The 7,500-nt window shown below is 46.1% G+C and overlaps 1 pseudogene across 1 annotated transcript in view; it reads right to left on the reverse strand.

Annotated features, from left to right (window-relative positions):
- Positions 1-2,628: 2,628 nt before the first annotated feature.
- The window catches only part of LOC311247889 (rabphilin-3A-like), a 41,284-nt pseudogene continuing 36,412 nt past the window's right edge, over positions 2,629-7,500 (reverse strand). Inside the window, exons 10-12 of the transcript in view lie at positions 5,827-5,908; positions 4,201-4,298; positions 2,629-2,762 (exon numbers count right to left, since the gene is read on the reverse strand). The product of the transcript in view is annotated as a rabphilin-3A-like (transcript). The remainder of the gene's footprint in view (positions 2,763-4,200; positions 4,299-5,826; positions 5,909-7,500) is intronic.

Raw genomic sequence — 7,500 nt, forward strand, 5'->3', positions numbered from 1 at the left:
AATGTAAGGTAAGGGTGGTGTAGTGTAAGATAAGGGTGATGTAGTGTAAGGTAAGGGTGATGTAGTGTAAGGTAAGGTAAGGGTGATGTAGTGTAAGGTAAGGTAAGGGTGATGTAGTGTAAGATAAGGGTGATGTAGTGTAAGGTAAGGGTGATGTAATGTAAGGTAAGGGTGGTGTAGTGTAAGATAAGGTAAGGGTGATGTAGTGTAAGATAAGGGTGATGTAGTGTAAGGTAAGGGTGATGTAGTGTAAGGTAAGGTAAGGGTGGTGTAGTGTAAGATAAGGGTGATGTAATGTAAGGTAAGGGTGATGTAGTGTAAGATAAGGGTGATGTAGTGTAAGATAAGGGTGATGTAGTGTAAGGTAAGGTAAGGGTGATGTAGTGTAAGGTAAGGGTGATGTAATGTAAGGTAAGGGTGGTGTAAGATAAGGGTGATGTAGTGTAAGGTAAGGGTGATGTAATGTAAGGTAAGGGTGATGTAGTGTAAGGTAAGGGTGATGTAGTGTAAGGTAAGGGTGGTGTAGTGTAAGGTAAGGTAAGGGTGATGTAGTGTAAGGTAAGGGTGATGTAATGTAAGGTAAGGGTGATGTAGTGTAAGGTAAGGGTGATGTAGTGTAAGGTAAGGGGGATGTAGTGTAAGGTAAGGTAAGGGTGATGTAGTGTAAGGTAAGGGTGATGTAATGTAAGGTAAGGGTGGTGTAGTGTAAGGTAAGGGTGGTGTAGTGTAAGGTAAGGGGTATGTAGTGTAAGGTAAGGTGGATGTAGTGTAAGGTAAGGTAAGGGTGGTGTAGTGTAAGATAAGGGTGATGTAATGTAAGGTAAGGGTGGTGTAGTGTAAGATAAGGGTGATGTAGTGTAAGGTAAGGGTGATGTAGTGTAAGGTAAGGTAAGGGTGATGTAGTGTAAGGTAAGGTAAGGGTGATGTAGTGTAAGATAAGGGTGATGTAGTGTAAGGTAAGGGTGATGTAATGTAAGGTAAGGGTGGTGTAGTGTAAGATAAGGTAAGGGTGATGTAGTGTAAGATAAGGGTGATGTAGTGTAAGGTAAGGGTGATGTAGTGTAAGGTAAGGTAAGGTAAGGGTGGTGTAGTGTAAGATAAGGGTGATGTAATGTAAGATAAGGGTGATGTAGTGTAAGGTAAGGGTGATGTAGTGTAAGATAAGGGTGATGTAGTGTAAGATAAGGGTGATGTAGTGTAAGGTAAGGTAAGGGTGATGTAGTGTAAGGTAAGGGTGATGTAATGTAAGGTAAGGGTGGTGTAGTGTAAGATAAGGGTGATGTAGTGTAAGGTAAGGGTGATGTAATGTAAGGTAAGGGTGATGTAGTGTAAGGTAAGGGTGATGTAGTGTAAGGTAAGGGGGATGTAGTGTAAGGTAAGGTAAGGGTGATGTAATGTAAGGTAAGGGTGATGTAGTGTAAGATAAGGGTGATGTAGTGTAAGATAAGGGTGATGTAGTGTAAGGTAAGGTAAGGGTGATGTAATGTAAGGTAAGGGTGATGTAGTGTAAGGTAAGGGTGATGTAGTGTAAGGTAAGGGGGATGTAGTGTAAGGTAAGGTAAGGGTGATGTAGTGTAAGGTAAGGGTGATGTAATGTAAGGTAAGGGTGGTGTAGTGTAAGATAAGGGTGATGTAGTGTAAGGTAAGGGTGATGTAATGTAAGGTAAGGGTGATGTAGTGTAAGGTAAGGGTGATGTAGTGTAAGGTAAGGGGGATGTAGTGTAAGGTAAGGTAAGGGTGATGTAGTGTAAGGTAAGGGTGATGTAGTGTAAGGTAAGGGTGATGTAGTGTAAGGTAAGGGGGATGTAGTGTAAGGTAAGGGTGATGTAGTGTAAAGGTAAGGGTGATGTAGTGTAAGGTAAGGGTGATGTAGTGTAAGGTAAGGGTGATGTAGTGTAAGGTAAGGTAAGGGTGATGTAGTGTAAGGTAAGGGTGATGTAGTGTAAGGTAAGGGTGATGTAGTGTAAGGTAAGGGGGATGTAGTGTAAGGTAAGGGTGATGTAGTGTAAAGGTAAGGGTGATGTAGTGTAAGGTAAGGGTGATGTAGTGTAAGGTAAGGGGGATGTAGTGTAAGGTAAGGGGGATGTAGTGTAAGGTAAGGGTGATGTAGTGTAAGGTAAGGGTGATGTAGTGTAAGATAAGGGTGATGTAGTGTAAGGTAAGGGGGATGTAATGTAAGGTAAGGGGGATGTAGTGTAAGGTAAGGGTGATGTAGTGTAAGGTAAGGGGGATGTAGTGTAAGGTAAGGGTGATGTAGTGTAAGGTAAGGGTGATGTAGTGTAAGGTAAGGGTGATGTAGTGTAAGGTAAGGGTGATGTAGTGGTTGAAATGAGAACGACATACTGAATGGATGCAGAGCAGGAAGTAGGCGGGACAGGAAGTAGGCGGAGCAGCAGGAAGTAGGCGGGGCAGCAGGACGTAGGCGGAGCAGCAGGAAGTAGGCGGGGCAGCAGGACGTAGGCGGAGCAGCAGGAAGTCATCCCTAGAGGAGGTCAACCACCGCTCAGTTCGCCAACTGGGGGGAAGTGCTCGTAATGTAAATCCAGGAGGAAGCCATGTTGTTTATGCACCTGGTTCCTTGGAAGACAGAGGGTTAATTCACAGAGGTGGGGGGGGGGGGGGGGGTCCTCAGTCTTCAAACTGAGCGCTGCTGTCGTTCATCAGGACGTGCCAGCGCTCGATCCGCTTGTCCTTGTTCTTCAGACACTCGTACCAGTGCTTCAGGTCCTCCCCCTTGGCCTGGATGCCCAGCTGGCAGCCGCCTGCGGGCAGAAGAAGAACCACAGAACGGACCGGTCAGCGCCAACGGAGTAATGATGGAGGCTGTGCTGTGCTGTGCTGTGTGTGTGTGTGTGTGTGTGTGTGTGTGTGTGTGTGTGTGTGTGTGTGTGTGTGTGTGTGTGTGTGTGTGTGTGTGTGTGTGTGTGTGTGTGTGTGTGTGTGTGTGTGTGTGTGTGTGCTGTGCACCACTTTGATGATTCCTTTGGCAGCAGACCTTCCGAGATGGATGGAAGGAAGGAGGGATGGAGGGAGGGATGGATAAATGGACAGATGGATGGATTAATGGATGGAGGGAGGGATGGAGGGAGGGATGGATGATGGGCGACTGGACAGAGGGACAGAGTGAGAGGGGGGACCCCCTGGACAGAGGGACAGAGTGAGAGGGGGGACCCCCTGGACAGAGGGACAGAGTGAGAGGGCGGACCCCCAGGACAGAGGGACAGAGTGAGAGGGCGGACCCCCTGGACAGAGGGACAGAGTGAGAGGGCGGACCCCCTGGACAGAGGGACAGAGTGAGAGGGGGGACCCCCTGGACAGAGGGACAGAGAGAGAGAGGGGGACCCCCTGGACAGAGGGACAGAGTGAGAGGGCGGACCCCCAGGACAGAGGGACAGAGTGAGAGGGCGGACCCCCTGGACAGAGGGACAGAGTGAGAGGGCGGACCCCCTGGACAGAGGGACAGAGTGAGAGGGCGGACCCCCTGGACAGAGGGACAGAGTGAGAGGGCGGACCCCCTGGACAGAGGGACAGAGTGAGAGGGCGGACCCCCTGGACAGAGGGACAGAGAGAGAGAGGGGGACCCCCTGGACAGAGGGACAGAGTGAGAGGACGGACCCCCAGGACAGAGGGACAGAGAGAGAGGGGGACCCCCTGGACAGAGGGACAGAGAGAGAGGGCGGACCCCCTGGACAGAGGGACAGAGAGAGAGGCGGACCCCCTGGACAGAGGGACAGAGTGAGAGGACGGACCCCTGGACAGAGGGACAGAGTGAGAGGACGGACCCCCTGGACAGAGGGACAGAGTGAGAGGGCGGACCCCCTGGACAGAGGGGCAGAGTGAGAGGGGGGACCCCCTGGACAGAGGGGCAGAGTGAGAGGGGGGACCCCCCTGGACAGAGGGACAGAGAGAGAAGGGGGGACCCCCAGGACAGAGGGACAGAGTGAGAGGGGGGACCCCCTGGACAGAGGGACAGAGTGAGAGGGCGGACCCCCTGGACAGAGGGACAGAGAGAGAGGGGGGACCCCTGGACAGAGGGACAGAGTGAGAGGACGGACCCCCTGGACAGAGGGACAGAGTGAGAGAGGGCGGACCCCCTGGACAGAGGGACAGAGAGAGAGGGGGACCCCCTGGACAGAGGGACAGAGTGAGAGGGCGGACCCCCTGGACAGAGGGACAGAGTGAGAGGCCTGGAGGACTCACCGATGAAGTCGTTGGACTTGCCATGTCGTAGTCCCCACACGGACAGGTCCAGGGGTCTTGTTGGCCAGCTCGCCGTGCTTGATCTCGAAGCTGAACTCCTTCAGCGCCAACAGAGCAAAACAAGAGCAGATTAGATTAGAATCTTAATTAACAGGCGCCGCCTCCAAAATTGGCCATTTTAGTTTTCGTTTTTTGAGGACTGCATACTTTTTTTGCAAACCAAAACAACATACTTTATACTTATAGCACATGCATGAGCCTGGTCTCGTTTGAAAGATGACATTCTGAAGTTTCTGATTCCAGAAGAAAATTCACTTTTAGTGCTATAGCTATAGCTATAATAGAGTTACATAGGTCTGAACTGAGTTGTAAAAAGACTTGTTACTCAAGTTTTTCTGTAGTAGTTAGTAGTCCAGAGGTAGTATTTCCCCAGAAGGGGGTATGGCTTAAATCCAGACGGAGCCATAGCCGGAAGCCTTATGTAGTACATATCCGAATTTCATAAAGATCCGTTCAGAAATGAGTGATTAGGAGTGATTTTGGTAAACTGTGTACAAAGAAAAACTCAGTTTTCTCATAGACTTCAATTCATTTGGCTTCCTGTTAAAGAATTTAGTTGCTCACCTAGATCCCTGATTCACACATCCCCACATGGGGTATCATTGGAAGCCACACTCATTGGCTACAACGATCCACAATCATTTTTGAAATTGGATCTAAATTGACGGAACTACTGCAGCCTGAGTCGGAGTGGTATTTTGCACAATACCGTGTACTTTGAACAAGCCTCAAATACTGGCATGTAACTCGAGAACCGCTGAACGGATTTTGTCGTATTTTGTCGCTATCGACAGGCAACAAATAAGCCTTCAATTCGATATATATATTGTATTACAAAATATGCATACCCAAGCCACTAGGGGTCGCCAAAGTGCCGGTTGCAAAAAGTCCGAAAAACTGCCCTGATATGGGCTGTCGCAGCTTAGGAGTTAATGCCCACCCAGCCAGCTGGTGGAATTTGTTTTCAGTGCAGTTACAGCATTGTTCCAACATAGAACATATAACATCACTTACAATACATACATACTACATGCAGTTAAATACATAAATACATAATTACAAAGACCACAATATCACAGTTTGTGTCCATGTCCAATGTCCATAGCAACAGAGGTAGGGGAGGGGGGGGGGGGGTTGCTACAGGGAGTTCAGTGTCCGTATGGCAGTGGGGAGGAAGCTGTTTTTTAAAGCGGGATGTTTTGGTGGTCAGGGATCTGTAGCGCCTCCGGAGGGCAGGATTATATTTATTTATTTTGGAGGATTTATTGATTATTCTTTGGAGTTTGTTTTTGGAGTGAGTGTCCAGACTGCTGTACCAAACTGTTATGGAGAAGGTGAGGATGCTTGAATGATGGCCTGGTAGAAAGTAAAAACGGAGCAGGAGATGTTTTCTGATTCTGTATTTTTTGAGCAGATGGAACTGAGTGCAAAGTGGTCCGAATCGCATTTGGGTCGATGACAGCTTGAGGACAGATTATATCATATATGTGCCTTTTAAAAATAAAATCTAACCTCGTTTTTAAATGCACTTGAAAAAAAATAATATATATAAATGTGAAAACCGACCTCATTAAACTCTGGGTTGAGAGTTTTCTTCTTTATCTGAGTCTTGTTCTTGCCTTTCTTCCCCATGTCTGGCTTAAGACATCTGCAGGAGAGGAAGGGTTAAACAATATATAATGTATATTATACATTATATATCTATATTTTCAGCATATATATATATATACATATCTGTCTGAATATACCTGCATATAATCCTTCTACATACCTACGAATACACCTGCATATAACCCATGTAACTCTGTATGACAGCATGTACAATAATGCTGATTATACCATATATACATATATTTATTCTTACTGTATATATATCTATTCACATCTGTCTGTACATACCTGCATATAATCATTTTTACATATTTGTAGATACTATATCTATATATCTCTTACCTGCTCTTACTAGTTACGCTGCTGGCCAGTATGACTTACTACCATAGTGTCTTTATACCTGTATCACTGTACATATTAATACTATATCTATATCTGTACATATCCCTTACCTGCTCTTACTAGTTACGCTGCTGGCCAGTATGACTTACTACCATAGTGTCTTTATACCTGTATCACTGACTGTACATACATCTGATTAGCACTATTACTCAGTAGTACTACTTTATATATGTTATACCCAGTTTAATCACCTGTCCTGTACATTGTATATTACTGTTGCACTTTACTGTTACATTTGCACTCTGGTTGGATGCCAAACTTCTTTTCGTTGTACTGTACTTGTGCTGTATGATGGACAATACATTTGAATCTAATCTAATCTAATCTAATCTAGAAGATGAAACAAAGGTTTAGGCTAATCAAATAGTCAACTACTAATCGATTGAAAGGAGCCGTAGTCGACTCAGTCGAATGCAAAATATATTTTATGTATAATAATAATTTTTCTTTTCTTTTTGGATCATTCCATTTGGGCTGTGGGGGGGTGCTTAATGTCTGATTAATTCAGGGCTCTTAATTTCCTGCATTCTGGTGAATTCTAGTGCACGTGAATCACAAGCTAATGAGCCAACAACTGCTTAGTACAATCCTACTGTTATAAACCTCAAATAAAACCAAAGGTATTATCATTAACCCTTTCCTTTCACTGCCACACTACAGGAGGTTAACCCTTTACTATCACACTACCGGACGGTTAAGTGTTAATAACCTTCTGTGTATTGTCGCAGTGAAAGGGTTAACCGTTTACTCTGTACCGATCAAGAATATACCATGCCAACCTGGTTGTGTGGCAATAAAGGAAAATTGAACTTGGTAGTGCGGCAGTGAAAGGGTTAAGGAGGGAGACGACACAAGCGCTGCAGTCTTTAAGTTAAATCAGACATTAATTAAGCACCCCCCCCCCCCCCCCCCCCCCCCCCCCCCCACAACCAAAATGGAATGATCCAAAAAATTCGAATCTTAATCTTTATCTACCAGTCGACGACTATCAGCACATTTTGGCCAATCTTATGGTCTTATGGCGAGCACAGAAAGACTCAGAAGGAGCTTCTATCCCCAGGCCATCAGGCTGCTAAATGAACAATAATCGCTAACGAACAATAATCACTATGCAACAACCATCAAATGCACACAGCACACACACCCACACGCACACACACACTCACTCAAACAAACAACACACTGCAGCACCCACTCTCCACACTTTAGATCACACAAACACACTTA

This window comes from Notolepis coatsorum, assembly GCF_963971535.1.
Source record: "Notolepis coatsorum genome assembly, contig: SCAFFOLD_1378, whole genome shotgun sequence".
Taxonomy (NCBI): domain Eukaryota; kingdom Metazoa; phylum Chordata; class Actinopteri; order Aulopiformes; family Paralepididae; genus Notolepis; species Notolepis coatsorum.